The following is a 25,305-nucleotide window of genomic DNA, read 5'->3' on the forward strand; positions in this document are numbered from 1 at the left end:
GTCCCAGAACCGATAAAGGACGTTCGTGTTTGCGATTGTGCTCCTAGAATTGCCCATACATAAGTTCTTATCGATTCATTAACTCTTACAAATCCTGGATTAGTAAAATTATTTTCCGTTTTATCATTAAGAAATTCATTCCAAGCGTTTGCGGTATCGTTCATTTGTATAAATTTTGTAACAATATAAATTAAACCACTCTTAAAACTCATAATATCCCCTCTCCAATCGTTACTATAAAGTTCCCAGCCTTTATACCAATCACCGGTTTTTAGACGATGATCATACATTCTTGCGTATAGTTTGCTGGTACTTTACAACTTACCAAAATTAACATGAAGTTTATTAAGTTCTTTATATACATAATCGCTTTCTTCTTTGACGGATATTTTTTCTTCTATGTAAGGAACACCTAGACCATGGTTTGCTCCTTTAATACGCCAATCTTTACTCGTAGAAATATTAAATTCCTGACAAATACGCTCATACGCGGACCTATCATAATTATTATTTGTGGAATTCCACTCTCGATCCTGCGGTAATGGAGCACTAATTTCTTTAAGTATACGTCTAATCTGATAGTACACGTGAAATGTTATAACAGACTTATTCAGTTCAAATCCTGGAACATAAAGAGATACGCCACATCCCGTTGTGGCACACCATATGGCAAAGTTTAACTGATTCTGCCAAAATTGCATCGGATTGTGAAACCAATCGTGCACCATTTTACACAAGAAAAAATACCCATATATACAAAATATACATTTTGTATATTTGGTATTTCCAAAATATACAATTTTGTATAGTTGGTATTTCCAAAACTATACAATTTTGTATATATGGTTAGATTTTACCACTGCTTCATTGAATTTCTTCACCTCTTATAGAAGGTTTCACATAATATGTGGTTGCTAAGTTTACTAATGATACCGAACAGTATTATTATTGCATGTAACAATAATGCTTTAATACTATTTTCATTATGACAACTATATGATGTTATGAAATAATTTGTATTTCGTTATGTTTTACATAAGAAATAGAACATTTGTACAGATCTTAATAACAGTTTGATCAATATAAAATGCGTACGACACCTTTAGTCAGAATTAGTCACGGATGGTTAGTTAAGAAATAGTTATCTGTTTACCTTTCATCAAAGTGGAACAGACCAAGTGGCCAGAAAGCAGACATTTTGAGAATTTACAGGATAAGTTATGCACTTTTAATCAAATCATACACCAGAAGTAAAATATTTTTACGGGATATATTTATTTCTTATTAACTTTAATGTGGAACATACCACTCATACTGTGGGCGGAAAAGGAATTATATTTTTTTCATTATCAGAAAGACACTATACATACAACATAAACTGAAACGAGTGCTATCACACATTTTGATGTATTTCATTAGATCATTGCAAAGGACACTATTCCTCAAAGTTGTTGTTCTTGCTTTGCTTTAAGTGTTTAAGTGTGATCGTCTTCTGTCTGGGCCACTTTGGCTGACCTGTCTCCTGTGGGACTCGTGTGTGAGTAGGGTACACATCTATTGCGAGTTTTAGCATTCATAGAATTTATGTTTGTGATGATCCCATTACTTTAGCTGCTCTGTGTACATATGTTAGAGTGGCTATCTCTCAGAAATGTAGGGAAATTTTGTTTGTTTGGCCTTCGCTATTACTTATCTACGACAAAGTGGATCTAACTGCAATTCTTGTTTAAACCGAGCAAAGTATGGTCTTAACGTTCCAGGGAATTGATTCAGGTTGCAAAATATAGGCGTACCTTGTCATTGCGATCTTAGAGAATTCCTCAATGTAATATAATACTGTACTTATAGTGGGTGAGATTGTACTCAGGTTATGGAACAGTTTAATCTGTGTAACAATATATTTAATGAAAATGATGCAAAACAACCTCAACGATTTGTTTTTATTAATCTTCTTAATTTCCTATATTCTATATCACTGAACAAACTACTCTGTGCTAACAACACACCCACAACCCGACACAGATCAAACGCCACTTACACAATCATAATCTGGTTAATCTGTATCACTTAACGAGTTTGAATAGCTTACTCTGCCCACAGTCGAGAGCAGCACAGTAATTAGTAGTTTTGACCAGGCGAATACACTGGTCACACTTGACTGGTCTGTCTGATGATTTGGTCACCTGCCAAATGGGATGTCTGACAATTGGGTGTGAACCTTACAGAGGAAGTTATTTTATGAACGCGTCACGTGTTACAAAAGAGATGACCATTATCTAAGTAAAATACTTCTAAGATCATAAAGGACATAACATTGAATAAAGTGAAATTCATTTTCGACAAACTTTAATGAACAAATTTAAAACAGTGCGGGCAGATTCTATTTTCTAAAAGGGTTGGGGGGTTGTAAATCGTCCTGTTTCGATCCAGATCTAAAACTAGCTAAAATGCGACGGTGGTCCCTGTATTTAAAACATAAGGAGCAACAACGTTACGATCATGAAAGTTCTTAATGTATTGCCCTTAACGTTATGTTTATCGTTCCAAAGCTCTGTTCTCCAGCTCAGTTCATCTTTGTTTACGAGAACGTTTTTAATATGGGCAATTTTCTTCTTTCGGGACATTGGAGCAGTCATAATATTCATAACATCATAAATATTAAGATTACAGGCAGTTTTAACAACTTTAGTACTCCATGAACTTTAACATAGTAACCATTTTCTTCATCAAAGCGTTACAAGAACTGTTATTAATCTTGGGGTAGTCTAAAAACATTAGCATGTAATGTAACAAACGGGGAGGAGAGACCCATGTTTCCATTAGTGGTACCGTTACTAAAACCAAGAAATAATTTACAGGCTCTATTTTGGATTAGATTAACGTTTTATCCTCATATACCAGAGCCATCACCGGCTCCACAAGACTTTCATACAGTTTCATAAAAACATCATAAGACTTACACCCAACAGAGTAAAACAAAGACAAAGCATGGCTGGCAGAATTGTACAACTCTTTCACAGTTTCACATATCTCGATGCTCGTCAACCCGTAGTCCCAGATAACGATATGATTCTACATAGACCAGTGATTGCCCAGCGTAGAGCAATGAAACCGATGATCTCGGTTGTGATTTCTAAAATGAATTATGTTTGTCTTATTCATATTCACTGACAGTTGCCAACGTGTTGACCATTCACGCAGTACATTAAGCATGGATTGTAATGAACATTCATTGGGGGCAGTTAATGCAATATCGACAGCATACATGAAGCGGATTGTTCAAAATAACATGTGCTTGACATCAGGTCGATTTTATTGATATCATGTTATGGCTGTTGGAATATTATCTATGCATTATCCTGTCTAAAAATCTAGATATATTTACAATATCATGTGGTCTTCATATAAACTTCTTCAAGAAGTTTATATGAAGACCACATGATATTGTAAATATATCTATATCAAGAAGTTTATATGAAGACCACATGATATTGTAAATATATCTATATTTTTAGACAGGATAATGCATAGATAATATTCCAACAGCCATAACATGATATCAATAAAATCGACCTGATGTCAAGCACATGTTATTTTGAACAATCCGCTTCATGTACATTTTCAGAAAAACAGAACATAACATGGGAATACCGTTCGAATTGAGCCTCGCTCAATTTCTCTGTGCGCTGTGATTTTTTATTTATATTATTAAATGAAAAAATTACAGGGACTAGCTGTGCTACCACAATACTTGTGTTAATTAATATTGATAACATTGAATGTTAAACCATTTTTACAGTTTTGTCTAATTTTAGCGATAATGAAAACTGAGTAGAGATAAGGTATATTGATGAACAACGTCTTTATTACAGTAAGGAGCGACGCTTAGGTGTATGTTGTAACACCATTATCAAGCAAGTGATGTTGTTCATCCAGTGATCTTATCCTCTCTCAATACTCCAACTTCTGAATTCCTCGCAAAGAAGATAATGATACTTGTTTTGAATCCTGTCATCGTACAAAATATTCTTTGCACAGTATTCAAGAAACAATGTAATATTAATATCATAATACGCCATCAATATATGTTGTGCAATATTTGAGAGGTTGGCGCCTGTCGGGACGGTGTGAGATGCTAAAACTGTTCTTGTATAGTCTATTATCCTTTGGCTAGTGACAGCTACCACTGTTTATTCCCATTCAAGTTGCTAACGGTGTTTTATCTAAACAGTATCATGGGAATGGAAATTTAAAAAATTACTTCATTCGTTATGCTACCATTTTTGAATATATGTCCATGAGATTAATCTGTTCATTTTTCCGTATTTTTATAACGGAACTTGGTGCTTTGTGTGGCATAAACGATCAAATAGTAAGATGACTACAATTAAAGGGCATTATTAACGAGAGGCTGTTCACATATATGTACAACATATATGTATCACGCGAATCATTTCTGATTTTACCAACTTCCGGCGCAGCGGTTCAAGATGTTGGCGCTATCTAGATTGGGTCCCTGACACATGCAGCTCTATTTGATGGGTGTATTGTACTTAATAAGCTGAACTTTTATAAATCTATTTTTTGCAAATATATACTAGTCACTCCAACTAATCATCGTTACTAAAATATATAACGTTCAGTAACGTGTCCATTCGTATGTCTGTTTTAAGTCTGTTCCACTAATTATTGACACTAAGAAACTCGCACAATTTTTTAAATCGCTACTAAACGTGTTCTACTTGTCTACATCTTAATTGAAAAGTGGGAGAAAAGTTGCTTACTGTATTTTGCGGCCTTTGATGGTTCTGATGATCAAGATGACAACGTCAAAATCGTAGTATTCAGGAGTCGATGAGGATTCAGGAGTTTTTGAACAATGCACAATGCGTGGATGCAAAGAAAGAAACCATTTTAAACCCCTTCCATTTTAACTTACTTACTTACTTTGGAGATTTAACGTGCGCTTTCCGACTGATGCGTATTTCGCACACGGGCCCGGCCAGGCCATTTAATGTGTTTCCGAAAGGGGCGAGGGTGGTCTGTGCAACCCAAGAGGGGGCTTTAGGGGTTGCTTATATAGAATTTGGGAATTTTGAGATTTGGAATAGATGCCGATGGGGTTGGGGAGGAGAACTAAGGGAGCTGGGTATGGTGGATGATTGTTTGTTTATGTGATTTTGATTTAGTAGGTTATTATGGTTTTAGATGCGTTTTATTAGTTCCGTTTTTATTAAGAATACGCCTAAGGCCTTGAAGTTTTCTAGTTTATTTTGTGGGTTTAGTATTGCTTCTAGAGTGAGAGCCTTGTTTAGATTGAGGGTGGTTTGTAATGCGGTTCGATGTGTTAGGTAGTGTGTGCAGTGGATGAGTGCGTGTTCTGGTGTTTCTGGTTGTTTGCAGTGTGGGCAGTTACCTGTAGTGTGTTTTTTAAATTTGTTTTGGTGGTTATTTAGGTTGGTGTGTCCTGTTTGGAGTTTAGTGATTACTCTGTCGATTTTTTTTGATGGATGGAGAATTTTTGGTTTGGTTAGTGGTTTGCTGAGCACTCTTTTGATTTGGCTATTTGAGTTTAGATATAGGTTATGCCACTTTTTGTGATTTTTTGTTTGTTTACACTTTTAATTTCTGATTTTGAGATGGGTAAGTTTAAGCTTTTTTCTGGGATTTTGAGGGATAGTTTAGCTGCTTTATCGGCGTTTTCATTACCGTATATTCCTACGTGGGCGGGTATCCACAAGAAGGTTATTTGTTTGCCTGCTTTTGTTAGGTCGTTGGAGCTTTTAATTATTTGATTTATTAATTTAGGTCGGTTTTTGGTATTTTTGTTTTGGAGGGCTTGTAGTCCACTTAGGGAGTCAGTAAGTATTAGGATTTTTTGGTGGTTTTTGGATTCTTGATTGTGGAGGGCTGAGGCCATGCCCATTAGTTCTGCCGTGAATATTGATTGGTTATTTGGGAGTCGGAAGGATTGTGTGGTTTTAGTTGGTTGTGTGGCATGGACTCCGAAACCCGTGTGTTTGGAGGTCGGATCTGAGGATCCGTCCCCGTAAATGTGACACCAATTTGGCCAATTTTTGTGTATGTATGCTAGTGTGGTAGTTTTAGCTATGTTTGGGTCGGTTTGTTTATTTATTTGGCTAGCTGGTGTTGTGTCTATTTTGGGTATTTTAAGTTTAGGGGTGAAGATATTTGATTGTTTGCAGTTTTGTTTAAGATTTTTAATTTGGTGTTCATTTAGGTAGTTTGTTATTCTTTGGGATATTGGGGTAAGTAAGGGGTGTTTACGAGCTAGAGCTTGGTTTTTTGGGCTGATGTTTTGGTTTATTAAGTTTTGGATGAGAAGGTTTGATTCGGACGCGGCCCAGAAATTTAAGCTTAGCTGTTCCCTGCGTAGACTTAGTGGCATTTCTCCTGTTAAGGCCTGAAGTGAGGTGTAGGAGGTGCCATGTTGGGTGCGAGTAATGAGTTTGAGAGCCTGATATTGTATTGAGTCAAGTTTTTTAGATAGAGAGTTGTTTAGGGTGTTGTATATGGCGCAGCCGTCGTCTAGTTTTGATCTAATTAGGGATATGTAGAGAGAGAGGAGAGTATCTTTGGAGGCTCCCCAGTTAGAGCCAGTTAGGCATCTTAGGGTGTTTAGGTCTTTACTGCATTTAGTTGTTAGGTTTTGGATGTGAGCATCCCAGGTGAGATGTTCATCGAAAATAAGTCCTAAGAATTTGGTTTGTTTTTGAAATTTGATTGTTTGATTGTTTAGCTGGAGGATTGGGGAGGCGGGTTTCATGTTTTTATGTTTGAATACTATTCCTGTTGTTTTTTCTGAGTTAAGGGAGAAGCCCCATTTGTCAGCCCATTGTTGTATTTTATTAAGAGATTTTTGGAGTAGATTTTTGGCCATTTTCTTGCTTTTAGTGCGGATCCAGATGGCTCCATCATCCGCGAATTTTGATGTGTTTACTTTAGGGGATAGACCCTCAAATAGATCGTTTATCATTATATTGGAGAGGGTGGGGCTGAGGATACTGCCCTGTGGAGTGCCATTTTCTAGGGGACATTGGTCCGATAGAGTTTGGTCTATACCCACGGTTATTTTACGATTGTTTAAGAAGTCCTGGATGTAGTTTATTATCTGACCTTTGAGTCCTATTTTTTAAAGTTTTTGTATTAGCCCATCGTGCCATACCATGCCGAAAGCTTTAGAGAAGTCTAAGAAGATGCCTGTGGTATATTGTTTATTTAGTTGTCCTGTCTTAATATCTTGTTCTAGTCGGGCGAGGTTATCTAGGGTTGAGCGGCCAGGAGTGAAACCGCTTTGATCTGGGTTTATGATGTTATTTTGGGTTAAGTAATGTTGTAATCTATTTTTAGCCATTGATTCCATTACTTTACATAAGTTTGAAGTTAGGGATATTGGTCTATATGAGTTAGCTTGATTAGTTGGTTTATTAGGTTTAGGGATTGGTATGACTAGGGCCTGTTTCCAGGGAGTAGGAACCTGTCCGTTTAGGTAGATGAGATTGTATAGTTTGAGTAGTGCCTGGAGTAGTTTTAGGGGGAGTTTTTTAATTATTTGGTAAGAGGTTAGGTCTAATCCTGGGGCTGTGCCCTTTTTCCTGTTTTGGATTACGTAGAGGAGCTCCTCCATTGTGTAGGGTTGATTTATTTCTAGATTGTTATTGTTTGGTTCTTTTGTGGGTTTGTTTTCTGTTTTAAGTTTATCTTGGAATTTTTGGCTGAAGTTGCTGTTACTGCTAACGGCCGAAAAGTGGTTGGCGAGATTATTTGCTTTTTGGGCGGGGTTGGTTGAGTTGTTAATGTTAGGGTTTTTTTTATGTCGTTTTAAGCCTCTAATGGCGTGGATTTTGCGCCAGACCGTTCTGGCAGAATTTTTTCCAGTCTCTACTTTTGGCTATTTGGACTAGTTTTTGAACCTGGTGGTTTAGTTCGTGGGCTATGTTTAAATATTTGTAGTCGCGTTTTGCTTTATTGAAGGCTGATTTACGTTTTCGTCTAGTCTGTTCTATTTCCTCATTCCACCATGGTACCGTCGGTTTGCCTGTCTTAGATGTTTTGAAGGGGATGGAGGTTTTGGCAGCGTTTATTATATAGTCTGTTAGGTTTTTACAATAGGTTTCTGGATCATTATTTTCTATTTCGTTTAAGTTAGCTTCGTTGCAGATATCTTGGAATTGGTCCCAGTTAGCTTTATTGTAATGGAATTTTGGTTCTTGGTTTTCTGTTTGGATTGGTACGTTTGTATTTCCTATGGTTATGTTTATGGGGAAGTGGTCGCTACCTAGCGGGACGTCGTGCACTTCCCATTGAGTGCTTTGGGCTAGATCTGGGGTGCATATGGTTAGGTCGATAGCCGACATTTTTTGGTTTATCTTATCGTACCTCGTGGGTTGGTTGCTATTAAGGAGTAGTAGGTCGTTTGTTTCTATCCATTCGGAGATTAATTTGCCATGATTATCTATTTTATCATCTATGCTCCATGTAGGATGGTGAGCGTTAAAGTCTCCTAGGAATATAGTAGATTTATCGCTTATTTTGAGTAGTTTGTTTAGATCCTCAGGTTGGACTTTTTGTTCCGCCCAGTGGTAAATATTTATGATGTTTATGTTTCGGTTATTTAATGTGATTTTAATGCCGTTGGCTTCTAGGTTTGGCGTGTCTATTTTTATTTCTTCGTAATTTATATCTTCCCTGATAAATATGATTAGTCCTCCTGCGGCTCTTCTTGTTCTCGGTTTAGCTCTGTCTGTTCTAACTGAGTTGTAGTTAGGTAGTGTGAATTTCGATTTTTTTGAGAATTTGGTTTCCTGTATACAAGCAATGTGAGGGCCTTTATTTAGTTTAAATTTAGTTTTTAGTTCATGGCCGTGGGAGGTGAGTCCGTTGGCGTTCCACTGAAAAATATTTAGTCCTTCCATTATTGGTTTCGGGTGATTGGTGATTTAGTTTTTAGTTTTTAGTTTATTCGGTGAGTTCTTTCATATGGAGGTTAAAGAGGAAGAAGGGAAGATCGGTTAATTTTAGATTGAAAGCTACTTTGTGGAAGGATTCCATACTAGCTTTTGGTGAGTTTTGACTATGCATATATGCTAGGAGTAAGGTGAGGTTATTTAGGTTTGGGGTGTTAGCTGGTTGGGAAGTTTGGTTTGTTTTAGTTGGAGTAGTGTCTATTGTTTCCTCAGTAGTGGAGAAATGTTCGTCATGGGTTGGATTAGGTTTAGCTGGTTGAGTTTCTATGGGGGAGGCATGTGATGTGGAGGGTTGTGAAGGTGTTGGCGGGATGGGTGTAGCTGATGTTTTCTTAGTGTTTGTGTTTTGTTGTTGTGCTTGCTTGTGGGAGAGCGTTGTTGCCATATGGGCTGTAGGGTGCTAGGATGAGGGTCGTGTTGTGGTGGTCATTTTGAGGTTTGTTTTGCATGCGGGGGTTGATGTTTTGGGAGGGTTCGTGGCTGGTTGAGTGGCTGCTTGTGTGTGTGAGGTGGGTGCGGTTCCTCGGTAGGGGTCCCAAACAGAGCTGTCGGTTATGGGTGTGGTGTTTGTTTGTGGGATGGTGTTTGGGTGTGGTGTAGGGAGAAGTGGTTTAGATGCAGGTGTAGCAAATTTTCGTGTTTGGATTTTAGCCGTTTCTATGTTTATGTGTTTGTTGGCCTGCTGGGTGAGTGTGTGTCTGTGTGGGCATTGGTTTGAAAGTGAGGTGTGTTGGGTGGATTTGCAGTGGATGCACCAGGGTGTGCATGTGCCTGGGCAGTCTGTTTGTGCGTATTTTTTACATTTAGTTTTAGGGTATGTGCATTGGGAAGCAGTGTGGTTGTATTTGAGGCACTTTGAACATTGCTTAACCTGCTTTATATAGGGTTTGACTTCTAAGTTGGTGTGGGCGCCGAAGGATATGTGTTTGGGGGCTTCAGGGAATTTAGCGGGTTTTTTAAAGTTGATTATGACAATGGAGGTTGGGACCGTTTTTCCGTTTCTAGTTGAGGTTATTCTGCGCGTGCTGGTGATTAGGGGTTGAGGGTTTTGGTCTTGGTTTATGTTAGCTTCTAGAGAGTATAATTGTAAGTCCTCAGTTGTTTCCCTTGGGTTAACCCTAATTACGCCTCGTGTATATTGTTGCCAATTAGGTGTTTGTTTGATTACCGTGACGTGGAATATTTGAGTTATTTTATTTGCTGCGTTGTAAGATTCTCGGTTAGGAAAGATGATCTGGTATCCTTTGTTGGCTTTTTTGATATTGTTGTAATTTATTTTTTGTCTTTTGAACCAAAGTCCTATTTTGTCTGCCGAAAGTTCTAGTGAGAGAGTGGTGCCTGAGCCTGCTGAGAAGAAGTAGAGGGCGAAGGTGGTGAGGAAGGCGGCCGGGGAGGGTGTTGGCGATGGAGGTGGAGTGGATATGTTGAGTTTGCGTTTTTTGGTGTTTTGTGGTGGCGAGTTAGCTGGTTTGGTTGGGGTGGTGTATGTCGTGTTTTCGCCATACTCGGTCGGGACGATGTTTTCGAGTGACCTCCCAGAAGTGTTGTGCGCTTCCGCAGGCGTGGGTGAGTAAGGAGCTGGAATGTCTGCGAGTGTGGCGTTGCGGGTGTCAGTCATATTGTTTGGGTGTTGTGTTGGAGAGCGTGTGTTGTGGTGAACGGTGGTGGAGTGTTTTGGGGAGGTGAGTTGGTTTGTTGTTTTTACTTGGTGAGTTGTTTTTAGGAGGCGGAGGAGGTTGCGGTGGTTATTTGTTGTTGGTTTTAGTAGGAGGGTTTGGGAAATGGATTATTTATTGAAGATTAAGTTTGATTCTGGAAGGCTGGGATAAGGTGAGACAAGTGGAAAGCGGGGATTAAGAGATATTTAGTCGAAGGAGTGGAGGTATGTGAGTGGTGGGCGTGGGTGGTGAGTAGGAAAGAGCTAGCGTTGTGTTTAGGAGAAGGGGGGATTAGGTGTTTTTTGTTTTTAGGAGTTGGGTCAAAGGGTGTGTTTGAGTGGTGGGCGTGGGTAGTGAGTAGAAATGAGTGCGAGCTGTGTTAGGGAGATTGGGTAGGATAAGGTGTTGGTTATTTAGTGTTGTTGTTTTTTAAGGATTTAGGGGTTTTATGATTAATTCGGTGAGAGTGATTTTAAGAGTATGTGAATAAGGATAACGTGATAATTACCGATGATGGAGTTTCCTTGGCTGGCTATCAGGCAATGCTCTGTGCTGGCTTGGGAAGTGTTGCTCGCTGGGAGTACAAACTGCAACTGATTGTCTGGCCAAGACTCGTTTATTTACAAACCGCTGTCCTGTAGCTGGAACACTGCTAGGTTCGGCGTTAAACAACAAACAAACAAACGGTGAGAGTGATTGTAAGAGTATGTGAATAAGGCTGAAAGGATGACGTGATAATTACCGATGTTGGAGTTCTCCTTGGCTGGCTATCAGGCAATGCTCTGTGCTGGCTTGGGAGGTGTTGCTCGCTTGGGGTACAAACTGCAACTGTCCATTTTAAACCCCTTTCTGTATATTTGTATTTGTATTCCTTTCTGAAACTATCATTCTACAAACAGTTGTGGTCACCGCCCATTCTACTTAAGAAAATAAAAAAGGATGTTTATTTAGTCATATGACATGCGTTCATTGTAAACAAAGATTAGTGTGAAAGGATTACTAAGTTTGTCATCCAGTATAATGCACTTCCTCGATTAGCATAATTAGAACAGAGTTTGTTATTAGTTTTATCCTGACTCCAGTTAACCAAGGCAGCTACATCAATCGAGAGTGTGAGCTACTGGAGAAGAGGCGAGCAACTCAATGTGATTTATGAATTTGTGGAATCTTAATAAATAAACGACCGCCTGTCGCAAAAATGCATTCGAACATTGAACACGCACAGTCGCAGATTTTCCATTCGTACATTTGAGGGTGAACGTGAACGAAGCCGTGCAAGATGCTTTACAGCGATTTGTCTTCAGAACACATATTGAGCTCAGGTAAGTTTATTAATGATGATATTTTCATTCATTCATAGATATGGCGATCATGAGCGCTGACACTATATGTATTCGCAATAGAACATTTGGAAGACTAGACACAAATTGAGTCACAATATGACAACATCAAATCAAAGAATTTGTTTAATGCAACAGATTTAAGGCATTGAAAATTTGAAATTGTACATTATTATAAAATACATGAGTGTCGCTACGTCTCATGTCAAATACATCAAAGTAGTATAGGTAATAGGGGTTCTGGACCACTTCCACTGGAGCAGGATTCATATACCTATACTGCTACTACAGGGGGGATTTTTTATGTGTAAATGACTATGCGATTCAACGATAGTCATGATTTGTATTAAACGAAATATCAATATTAATTAATAATGAATAAAATTTACTATAGCCCACGAGGATATTGGAAAGGTGTAGGAGCAATAAAAAAATTAGCCACCGCTGCTAAGGTATCTAAAGATGTGGCCAAGGATTGGTTAAAGAAACAAGCGATGTGGCAAATATATTTACCGGCACCGCGTTATATACCGAGGAAGAAGTTTGATATTTCTACGACGAATGAAGTTCATCAGGCTGACCTGTTGTTTCTTCCTCATGATAAGGTAAAACGCAAAACGTATAAATACGCTTTAACAGTAGTGGATGTGGCTAGTCGATACAAAGAGGCTGAGCCATTAACCTCGAAAGAATCAACAGAAGTAGCTAATGCACTGAGTCGCATATATAAACGCGGACCGCTAAAATGGCCTAAGCTATTTCAAGTAGATCCCGGTCGCGAGTTTATGGGATCGGTAACTAAACTCTTAACAAAGCACAACGTCAAAATCGTCCGTGGTGAAAGAGAGGCCCACCGCAGTCAAGCTATCGTCGAAAGATTTAACCGGACTCTAGCGGAACGTTTGTTTGGCTATCAGTATGGGATCGAAATGAAATCCGAGCGATTGAGATCAACCGAATGGGTGACACGATTATCCGCCGTTGTATCAGTGCTGAATAATGAAGTAACGAGATTAATAGGGAAGAAACCATCCGATGCGATTAAAATGAAATCCGTGACTTCCGAATCTTCAGCACCGAGGAGAGGCAAAGAACAAAAACTTCCGGATAGAGTAAGGGTAAGATATTTATACCAGCCCGGTGAACTCGAAGGAGGCCTACGTCGTGCAACCGATCCCATATGGTCCCTTAAGACGTATAACATTAGTAGATTGATTACGAAAGAAGGAGAGCCTATTCTTTATTATCTTCAAGATAGACCGGGTAGGGCATTTGTACGAGAAGAGTTGTTCATAGTTCCCGACGGTACGGTATTACCACCATAACCATAAGCATAGGTAGTTACACCATCATTATCAATCCATCTCTTTGTATCTAAGGGGGATAATGATGTCTTGTTCATTCTTAATCCATATATCCTATGATCGTAACTTCTTAAAGAGTTCATCTCGTGTTTGAACGTTCTACCATTGAATAATGATTCTTTATACTGTTCATGTTTGATATGCTTTTTTACAACATACTTCTTAACACCCTTGGCTTTTCTTATGTCTCCATTATCGGACTTTTTTATAGAATACATCTTAGGTCTTAATCCTACATACTCCGCTATAGGAGTCCCAGCACATTCATCCTTCATCTTACCTAACACCTTTTTATTTACAACGCTGTGCAGTGGATTATCTTTAGGGTAATCGCTCGTGTCATACATATCTATTTTTTCTGCCATATCTTTATACACATCCTCGGTTTGTATTTCCATCAACAAAGAATCTGTGTCGGTATATAAAACCTCGCATCTATCGCCGTATTGCTTCTTAAGTTCGTTGTAATAAAAGTCATACATTAAGTGTTTTGACAAGTCGAGAATACTCATACCGACGTACACCGGTCTGTTGAATTTTATATTACTTTTCTGCATATGCAACGCGGCTAAGTCGTTATCGAATATCTTGCTTCTGTTAAAAGCCGGACTGGCTATAAGTTTCCTGAGTCTTTCTTCCTCATTAGATCTGACTAATTTAACATCAACACGCTTCCTTAGATTCTCCATAGTTTTACCGAATACCGAGTTATTCATGAGCTTATATAGATTCTTTTCGAAATCGCTGGTAGCTATCTTTCTTAAATCTGTGTTCAGCCTTATATAGGGCTCCATCCAAGGGCTTTGATTGAACTTTAGAACTCTGTGTATTTTCTTTAGTTTCATACCTAACGATAGATACAACTGGAGATTTCTGTAGTGAACTATATATTTTGTCTTATCCATCAAATTTGGTACGAGTTTTTCTACGTTAGCTAACCTACTATTACCCATCAAGGAGCGTTGATATTCCGACATCCAGTCTTTATTAACCATTAATCTTTCGGGAGCTAGTGGATAACTGTTATGGTCTTTATGTAACGAACTCGGATATTCCAAGTCAACTTCTAGTATGTACCCTTTATTCTCATCATTCACATTGATATTATGGATATCATTCACTTCGATATCATTCACATTGACCCATTCAAAACCACCCGTGGGTAAAGGTTGACTCATAGCCCATCCGTACAAATTGTTAGCGTCGAGATATAATATATGCGTGTCGGGTTTACTCGGATCGTATCCTTCCACTAATTTATTATTAGCCTTGGAATACCTTTTCGCTGCCATCGATATACCACCTCTTAATCCTTTCTCAATAAACAAGTGCATATCGTAATCTGTGAGTAGTTTTAGTTCTACGCCGGTCTTCTTCAACAATGCATCCCACGATAGTCCGGGACTGGAATAGTACCATGCCGGGTCCAAGCCGTATTGTTTTAAACACGTCTTTCTAAATATCTCGAATATATCGGCGAGTAACAGTACATCGGTTTTTAAGTACAGATCGTGATAATCGCCTAAATTCTTACAATCTAATTTATCCCAGACCGTCAGAGCGTGTTCATAATCGGCATCTGTTATTCTAGATTCCGTTAAGTTACTATAGAATGATTCGAGGGGTGGTAATTCAGTTTCTTCGAATCTAGACCAATCATCCATATATTCGTAAGGATATACACCTTTTCTCAGCAGCAAATGACGAGTTATCTTATCGGTATATTGATTTGTTATAGCGAAGTCATCGGGATTGTTCGCTTTAGCTAAATTGTCCAGGGAAGATAACAGAAACTGTACGGAGTCTATGAATCTAAGCCCATTACTTTGCTTTATTCTAGATTTCCCATCCTTGTCCCTATAATGTATAGGTTTAGTCAACGAGAACGATATGTATTTTTCCATGTTGTTAGGAATGCACGTTAAACCGCCGTCGGTCTTTGAGATAGCTTGCATAATGAGATGTGAATCGTATCCTCTAAGGTTATGAAACACAACGGGGATGGGTATTGTTTGAGCATTCATTTTTAGTTTCAAGTTACACTCGTTATGAGCGGCTCCGCGATAATTACCCGTGACGTGACAATGATCTCTTACGGAATCCCCATCCAGAGGTTTATTACAAACGTGACAACTCGTTGACTTCTTGTGGGCCCTCCAATCATCTATCGTCAAACGCATGGGTTTCTTACACGATAATTCTTCCCTGATTATTCTCTCTTCATTTTGTAAATATTCTAGGAACTTTCCCGCTGCATCGGGACCTCTGTAAATCACGGGAGTGTTTGTTTTCCCATCATACCTTACAACTATATATTCAAACCCACAAGGAATATGTTCTTGAGTTTTGTAGGTAAAACTACTCTCTTGATTATTATGGTTGGTATTTTCTATGGGTTTGATAAGCGCTTCGAAGTCGGCATAAATTACGTACGGTACTGGCATTTGATTACAATAATGTTCAAATTTTAATATATTTTTTCCCTCTTTAGGCATATCGATCCTGATAGCGGTCTGTCCAACACCTCTACAGTCTTCTTTATGCGCTTCTAATAGATCTTGTCTGCTGTACCCATGCAGGCATCTTTCGCAGAAATATTTCTTTCCCTTATATTTAGTTTGATCGTATAGCACCCTGTTTAAACTCTTTATCCATGTATAATGATATTTACCATCTTTTTCGATCATAAATGAATTGATTCTGGGAATATGTTCCGGAGCGGAGCTTATCCTGTGTACAACAATTCCTTTAGAATGTCCGAAAACATTTACAGCTAAATTATTTTGCTTTTCCACCTTATCAATTTGTGATATTGGTGTAGGTTCGTCTATACCATCGAAGTTGAGTCCATCGTTTTGGGGATAGCTAGAAGGTCTATCCGGATGCTTGTCTACGGGGAACAATGCAGATCTTATCATCATTCTTAAACAGTCATCGGATTTATTTTTTACGTTAATTATGGCTTTTTTCTTCTTATAATACGGGGGTAAATCTATATAAGATCCACCTTTGAAGGGCATATAATTCGCTATATCTAAATATAAACTATCGATTCTATCCACACCCCAACCCGAACCTCTATTAGTCCAGCGTTCTAAAGTTTCCTGTATCCTCTGAATTGATGTATCTAATGATGCGTTTATAGTATCGGATTCGGTTATAACTTCTTGATTGCTACGGAAATATGGTTCGGTATATTCGACGCTATCGTCTGCGTTACTTTTACTCAATGTCATTTTAATCGTCAGCTGGTATTTTATACTTTGTAAATCATCTAATTCCTCGTTAATTTTACTCGATATGATGGGCTTAATATCGTTAACATCCATGTTGGAATTAATATCCATCTTCCAACCTCTTAGATATTTACCAACGCCGGCGGATGTGGGTACAAATATTAATTCTTGCTGTTGATTATCATCATCCTCGTCTTGTTGATTATTATCTAGTAAAGCAATCAATTCAGCTCTTCTCATTCGAGAATAACCTCTCAGCCCACTGTTTCTCGCTCGAACTCTGAGTTCTCTAACAGTCTGTGGTGGTTCCAAACCGAGTAAGGTAATCAATTCAGCTTTTCTCATTCGAGAATATCCACGTAGACCACGTTGCTTTGCCATAGCTTTTAACTCTCTGACAAAAACCATTGTGGTTGAATGGTATATGCAAAATGATTCATTTGTCTAATTGGTTGTTTTCATATATCTAAATACGTATCCTCCCCAACCTATTCCTCTCATTGATGTAATCTCTCTTCCTAGCATAAATAATCTGGTTCCTGACCCTATCAGCACCGTGTTTCTTACATAAACAATAATGACCTTTGACCCCTATCCCGCATTCAGAACACTTATAGTTTATGTGTCCACGCTTGATGTAATAATTGTGTATACCGCAGTAAACATCAACACAGCGGCGGTTACATAGAGTCGTCTTCCCCATGAGTGTAAACTTGCAGTTATTCATGGTATATACATCTATCATATCATTTGTCTAAATGCAAAGCACATCTACACTAGTGTATAGCTGAAAATCAATACTGCGGATAACCCAATAATAACAAATGCGACCTCTCGGTCTTTCTGAGCCTCTGACGGTGTATAAAACTGACTCATTGTTGGTCTCGGTATTGGGTCGAGTTTTTTCCCATAAACGAGGTAGTATTCGTGCATGGCGGATTCGACATCCTTAAACGTTTGAATTGAATGTCCTTCCTTAATCAGTTTTTCATGAATAAAGTCTAATCTCTTCATTCTCTGCTGCGTATATTGTAACTGAGCTGCTTGGTATTGTTCTAATGCTTTATTATGTCGTTTACGCTCCTCTTCAACTTCTTTAGCGTTTGATTCCCTCATACTGGAAAATAAATAATTACTCCCCGAAAAAGCTAAAGCATTAACAACAGCTCCACCGACCATCATCGCAATTGATGCCATATAAAATATTCAAATGTTCAATAATATAAAATATTCAAATGTTTAATTACTTCATTATGTCTTCCGGGATAAGTCCTTGTTTGATGAGCATATCCTTTGTTGCCATTGCTAATCCAATATCCAGAATCATCATACCTATATCAAATCCATTAAAATCTAGCTTGGGAGGTGTGGCTTTAGTAAGCATTTTAGCCATACGGGCATAGCCAATGGCCAAGCCGGTGACCACCGCTGAATGATACGTCGCGTTTACCAACATTTTACCGTCTGTAACTGGAGTAGTCATGCTTCTTATAGCATTATATGAGGACTAACCTCTAATTGAACTTGTTGTTGCGGCGGGGGTGACGTTTTCTCTTCTCCGGTCTTATAAAAGAACCATACAGCCGCTATACCAGCAACTCCTACTAGTGCCCATGTTTTAATCGGATTTGAATTATTTATTAATTTTGCTTTGCGCGCCAGCCCTCCCTTCCTTCCTGCAGCTATTTTTTTGGGGTTCTTAGTAACTCTGGGTTTTAGTATTTTCTCATTCACTTGTGGTTCATCCTCATTCACTTGTGGTTCTGTTTCCGCAATCTGTTGTTGCGTTTCCGTAATCTGTTGTGGTTGCGCAATCTGTTGTGGTGTCACCTGTTGTGTTTCCGCAATCTGTTGAGTCTCCATTTATATTATTTAGTGGGCACGTATGTTTAAATTGACAATACCTAGCCGTTATTAAAGCTGTGGTGAACGGAGCTAAGAACATTCCGAATCTATGATAAAACTCACAGCTCACTGAGCTTATAGCGTGTTCGATGAATGGGTCTTTCTCTAGAGATTCGCATAAATACATGCGATGTTCTGCCGGGATGGGGAGAAACGTACTAGCTACGACTGTGTATAGTTGTAATATAGACGACCCTATAGTTTTAGTCATGGTAGCTCCCAGTCTAGACTCGTAACGCGCGTACAGTTTTTTAATCTCTTCGTCGGTCATGTTATCAATTTTTTCGATGGTATAATTTTCTCCCAAATATTGGGAACATTTTCCACCGGCTACCAAAGCCGCGAGTCTTTCTCTATGTTTATCTGCATGTTGATCAGGATCAGATTCTTTGAGCATTTGTTCGATGAGTTCGTCGCATTCCATAATGTAATACCTAAGGAGATATTTAAGTCTAACATAATATAATATGACGTATCCAATACATCCGGTAATAATGAACTGTTGCGAAAGAATGATGATTTCGAACCACATTTTATGTAATATTAACCGCTAATGTTCAATTTGCTACATTTTGCTATAATTTTGCTACATTTTGCTATAATTTTCCTATAATTTTGCCACATTTTGCTATAATTTGCTACAATTTTGCTACATTTTGCTAAGCAATTGCATAAGCAGCTGGTTGATCGGTTTTTAATACGAGTTTACAGTGCTTCGTTGCTGCTAACACTTTTCTGACTTTGTCACGTTCATTCTTGGTATAAATGACGTCATTTTCCCGTAAACATTCCTCGAATGAATCTCGGTCTTTGCAATGAAACAGCGCTACCCATTTGGTCTGCTCTCTGAGATCTTTCAGGACAGAGTTGTTTTTTTGAGTAAGTACCCAAACGCTATGTTGAGTATGCCGTCCCGAGAATGCTAAATACGAAAGCATATCTTTCTTTTTTGTTAGTTCTTTACTCGCGCTGCAGTCGTCTATTACGAAAAGGGTTGATTCTCCTTTGTATTTTTCGTGACATACTCGGAGACAGTCTTGTAAACGATCGCCCGGATCGACTCTGTGTATTCCGTCGTCATTCATTACCCAATCTCTCAATAGGTATGTTTTATTAACGCTTATAGTCGGGCACAGAATAATAATATGATCGAAAACGTCCCGATAATGACTTTCTAAAATATCTAGAATAAAGGCTGTTTTTCCGCAGCCCGTTTGCCCGCATATGATAGCGCAGTGCGGATCTTTAGGTAAAAGATTATCAATAGATCGCTTGCACGAATCTCCCATTTTGTATATTAAGTTGCGCATCCATAATCACGTACAAATATATGTTTAATTTACCAGCCGCTTCGAGGAGCTTCGATATCTGTATGGTGACACCCTCGCTAGCATTTTCTATTCTCCTCCCACTGCCGTGTAATTGGTCATCGTCCGTTGTTCGCATGTCGAGCCATAGCGCGTACTTCGAGGTGAGGTATTCACCCATCGATACACTCCCGAGAGACAGATCTTTCACGACCGCGTTAACTTCCGGAGAGCGTTTTATAGAAGGAAGTTTTTTAATCTCATCCCACTGGTGATGCGATAGCATTCCTTGGCTATATAGTTGATTAGGAACGCCCTCAATAGTCAATTCTACTTTCGTAATCTTGGGATTGTAGAACTTCTCGGTATTTCTTTTAAACGCATCGGAGGGGTCCTCGAACAACATTAAAATACCCTTCAACGACCTCGTGGGGACGTTTAGATTGATATTCCACAACGTATCTTTTTTGTCCCTCGTGATCTTTCGGTGTCGCAGCACGCGATCGTACAAAATGGCTAAACTTCCCGAATACTGGTTACGAATTTGTCTGGCTAATTCGGGATCCGTTATCATATCGTACTCGAGCGAGATATTGTCAATGGAATAGCTAGCATCTACATTAGCGGATCTGATTACTCTACCGTAGTCGTTAAAAGTGAGTTCGTATTCTAACCTATCGCCTAGGGATGCTTGATAAAATGGCATGTGGGAATCTAGTAATTCTAGGTCTAAGTCTAGGGGAATATAGAATCTGTTACCTAATGCGTCGGCAACGGCCTGATCTTTTACGATGGTACCATCACCACTAGAAGCATCTACACGCAGTCTCAAAGTGTTCTTATTACAAATACCTTGGTACTGTAAGTTTTCCCGCTCTTTATCCGTTCTCCAGAGATCCATGTAACAAGAGTATACATCGCTATCGTCGATACTCAAAACCTCATTACCGCTAATTTTAATCGCGATTTTCTTAACGATAGCACGACCTAAGTTCTGAACCGGCTCCCTGTTAACGTCGGTAGAATTCAAAATAATCGTAAATGATAGTCGGACAGTTCCCGGAACTAACACATCGTGTGCGCCGAGATTAGGAAAGCGAACCAGAAGCGTTTGATTCTGATCGATGGTACTAGGGTTATTAGTTATAGTTACAGACTGATGAATTGCTTTGACCCCTAATGGATCCCGAAATCTACGTTGTGGGTTTAACTTGCGTCCGTATTGCGAAGACATTGTTATATTGAAAACATGTACCCTATGTTTAATATAAAAATGACTAATTTTGAACATAATGACTTTGATCTAGATAACATAACTGATACTAGTACCATCGAAGAGGGTACTGATGAAACAAGCTTTATGATCCCAACCGTAAATGATGAACTTTTACAATCAGCCGTTGATGATTATTACGATGCATTAAAAGATGATAAAAATTATGTTATCCCAATAGGTCGTGACTATTCAAAGTTTATGCTAGATAGTAAAGGAACATTGCGAGTACGTGACTCTCCGCATATTGATCTTATGCATTATAATACTCGTAAGCCCCTAGCCTTGTCTACTATAGCCGGCAGATATAGCCGCCAGTTTGTTCGTGATAAATTAGGTTTTGTAGAATACGGACGACTCCCCGCGAAGACTACTAAGGCTCTTCAGACTATGAGGAAAGAACTCGTTAATACAGATGATTTGGAAGCAGCCTCGATGGTGGCCTCGAACGGACTCGGAGAAATCTTAGATACCTATTACGATAATTCCACGTTACAGGTACCACCATATTCAGAGTTCAGTATTAGGGAATTACGAGGTCTTGACAAGGCAATGCAAACTATGCGGGGAGAACTCATCAATAATACAGCCAAGCTATCCGAAATCGACAAGCATATAGCTCAAGAGAAAACAAAACTCGAACAGGCGGGCGATGAGTTCAGTAGACGCCGCGTTGCTGAAAGATTGCGTAACCTAGAAGAGGAAAGATTGGCCCGCCTCGAAGCTGCTTCCAGTAATAGAAAGGCACTTCGTTCGCAAATCAGTCGTATTCGAGAAACTATCGATCAAGTCCTCAACGATGACACTACACTGGCCGATAAAATTAAAACATTGTTCAGAGAACAGGGAATAACAATTGCTAGTATTTTAACCGCGTTGGGATTTATCATATCGACTTTGACTCTCTCGTTAACAGGTGGTGGAGGCGGATCACCGCCTAACGATAAAAACGGTATAAGAGAGTGGATAAAAAAGCATTTAAAAGCATTAGGTTCAGCACTGGGAAAGCTAGCCGAAAAAGCCGCGGCTGCACTTCCCGGTATAATAGGGAGTGTTGTTTCCTGGCTATTGAATTTATTAGCTAAGACCACCACTTGGCTTAGTCAAAACTTGTGGGGGTTGATCGTAGCAATTGCAGGGTTGTTGTACGTATTCGCTAAAGACTATTTAACCAAATCATGAGTAAGCCAACCGAGACTCCACCCACTACAAGCGCTGTTTTTTCATCGATATGTTGTTGATTTTTAGCCGCAATATGCGGTGACACTTGCGCATCAGTAGATGGTTGCGCATTAAAAGATGTTTGCGGCTTGACTATTCCCTTTTCACCCGTGATCGTTTGCGTTATTAATTCGACGTTCATATCTGAATTTATACCTGGTTTTTGTTGATCGGTAGCGATAACAATTTTATTATTATAGCCTATCACTTGACCGATCTTAAGTTCCATATTACTCGGAGACATGTATAGTCCCGGCGCATAAACAAAGTCCACTTTGGATTGAGCGTACTGTAATGCATCTTGAAAACGCTTTATAGACAATGGTATGTCAACTGGCGAATTAATGGCGTCCTCCACGTTTGCGACAAACTGTTTTTGCGCATCGAGCGCCGTCCCAGAACCGATAATGGACGTTCGTGTTTGAGATTGTGCTCCGAGAATTGCCCATACATAAGTTCTTATCGATTCATTAACTCTTACAAATCCTGGGTTAGTAAAATTATTTTCAGTTTTATCATTAAGAAATTCATTCCAAGCGTTTGCGGTATCGTTCATTTGTATAAATTTTGTAACAATGTAAATTAAACCACTCTTAAAACTCATAATATCCCCTCTCCAATCGTTACTATAAAGTTCCCAGCCTTTATACCAATCACCGGTTTTATGCCAATGATCATATATTCTTGCGTAAAGTTTGCTGGTACTATACAACTTACCAAAATTAACTGGAGGTTTATTAAGTACTTTATATACATAATCGCTTTCTTCTTTGACGGATTTATTTTCCTCTGTGTAAGGAACACCTAGACCATGGTTTGCTCCTTTAATACGCCAATCTTTACTCGTAGAAACATTAAATTCCTGACAAATACGCTCATACGCGGACCTATCATAATTATTATTTGTGGAATTCCACTCTCGATCCTGCGGTAATGGAGCACTAATTTCTTTAAGTATACGTCTAATCTGATAGTACACGTGAAATGACATAACAGACTTATTCAGTTCAAATCCTGGAGCGTAAAGAGATACGCCACATCCCGTTGTGGCACACCATATGGCAAAGTTTAACTGATTCTGCCAAAATTGCATCGGATTGTGAAACCAATCGTGAACCATTTTATCGCTAGTTGCCGTGACCCTGTACTTTTCAAAGATATCGGGGAATTTAACTAAAAATTCAGCACCAGAGGCAGTTACTATAATCGATTGATTAGTAATGTAAGTTGATTTCATATTTAAGTTATGATATAGTATCATTGTATATTTAATATGTATGTTACACTCCCGGGAATAACAAATGGCCAGTCTATTCAACTGCTTCATACTATCGATAACTGGGATGGACAACTCGAAGTAGCTCTATGCGATATAACGTATTACCCGCGGTGGACCAATATAAGTGCTGCGAGAGGTAATAATGAGATAATATTAACATATGACAATAATAGAATTACTACTATACCTGATGGGTATTACAGCATAAGCTCACTCAATGATGAATATTTTAAGGAGGAAAGTTTTTAATAATTTATTTCATAATGAAATTAGTATCACACAAAGTGAGGCCGCTGGGAGATTGAAAATCATCAATGGAGACGCAGATATAATTATTGGTGAGAACTTAGCACACACACTTGGATTGGGTCGGGCAATAACATTAACACGCGGCGTAAAATTTACTGCAGGCAGCATACCCGATTTAGTTCCCTATAAAGAGTTGTTCATTCATCTTGATCAAATAAGCACGACGGATAATATTCAACTAGAAAGTCCTTCAACTCTACTCAGAAGTGTTCCGGTCAAAGATGTAAAATACAATAGCTGTAGAACGGAATCTTTCTCGTTATTGCAATATAAAAAATTGAAGCGTGGTATTATTTCAGACCTCAAAATTCTGTATTAAATGTAAAACACCAACCTGTGCATGTAGGATATTTAAGTGTAACACTCCATATTATAAATAATGGTTGATTCCATATTTAAGTTATGATATAGTATCATTGTATATTTGATATGTATGTTACACTCCTGGGAATAACAAATAGTCAGTCTATTGAACTGCTTCGTACTATCGATAACTCGGATGGACAACTCGAAGTCGCTCTATACGATGTAACGTATTACCCGCGGTGGACTAATATAAATGCTACGAGAGGTTATAATAATGAGACAGAAATAAATGGTCAAAAATACATTATACCTGATGGGTATTACAGCGTATGCTCACTCAATGATGAATTTTTTAAGCCTAATGGAATTAGTCTAACACAAAATGAGTCAAATGGGTTACTGATTTTAAACTCTGGAAAAAAGGATGTAAAGCTTTACAGGAACTTAGCATACACACTTGGATGGAGAGGAGAAATAACAGTAATCAAGACAACAGTTCAGGGACTCTATTTACCCGATTTAGCTCCCTATAAAGAGCTGTGCATCCATCTTGATCAAATCAGCACGACGGATAATATTCAACAAGAAAGTCCTTCAACTCTACTCAGAAGTGTTCCAGTGAAAAATGAAAAATACAATAGCGGTAGAACGGAATCTTTCTCGTTATTACAATATAAAAAATTAAAGCAGGGAATTATTTCAGACCTTAAAATTTCTGTATTAGATGTAAAACACCGACCTGTACATATAGGATACTTAAGTGTAACACTCCATATTATAAATAATGGTTGATGCATCAGGCCCTGGAACGATAAGACAATGTAATACAATTGCGCTTTCCGATCTTGGAGACACGGAAGGATTCGGTAAACCCGGTACCAATGGTAAGTTATACGCTTTACACTTACACGATAATGTATACAAGCGGAAAGAAGTCACATTCACAGGTAATCTAGAAGATTTAAGCGATGTCGACGTTAGTAGACTCCTTAAAACCACTCCGTACAATATTATTTACAACAGTGAGAATAAATGGACTATGGTCGAGGCAAACATCAAGTGGCTACTGAATATCGTCATTACCCCACCTTATGCGATGATGGGTAAGGGACATAATTTA

General features: G+C 38.6%; 1 protein-coding gene across 6 annotated transcripts in view; it reads right to left on the reverse strand.

Annotated features, from left to right (window-relative positions):
- The window catches only part of LOC139454577 (sodium- and chloride-dependent betaine transporter-like), an 84,589-nt gene that overhangs the window by 17,486 nt on the left and 41,798 nt on the right, over positions 1-25,305 (reverse strand). For 2 of the 6 annotated variants that reach the window (XM_071236375.1, XM_071236376.1), the window contains exon 2: positions 11,154-11,294. The exons of 1 other annotated variant lie outside the window; for it this stretch is intronic. The gene's annotated coding sequence lies outside the window, so the exon portion shown is untranslated. Of the gene's footprint in view, positions 1-11,153; positions 11,723-25,305 lie in introns of those variants that run through there. 3 more of the 6 variants (XM_071236373.1, XM_071236371.1, XM_071236372.1) reach the window with 3 other exon arrangements.

The sequence above is a fragment of the Haliotis cracherodii genome, unplaced genomic scaffold, assembly GCF_022045235.1.
Source record: "Haliotis cracherodii isolate W230 unplaced genomic scaffold, xgHalCrac1.p SCAF_10, whole genome shotgun sequence".
NCBI classification, from domain to species: Eukaryota; Metazoa; Mollusca; class Gastropoda; order Lepetellida; family Haliotidae; genus Haliotis; species Haliotis cracherodii.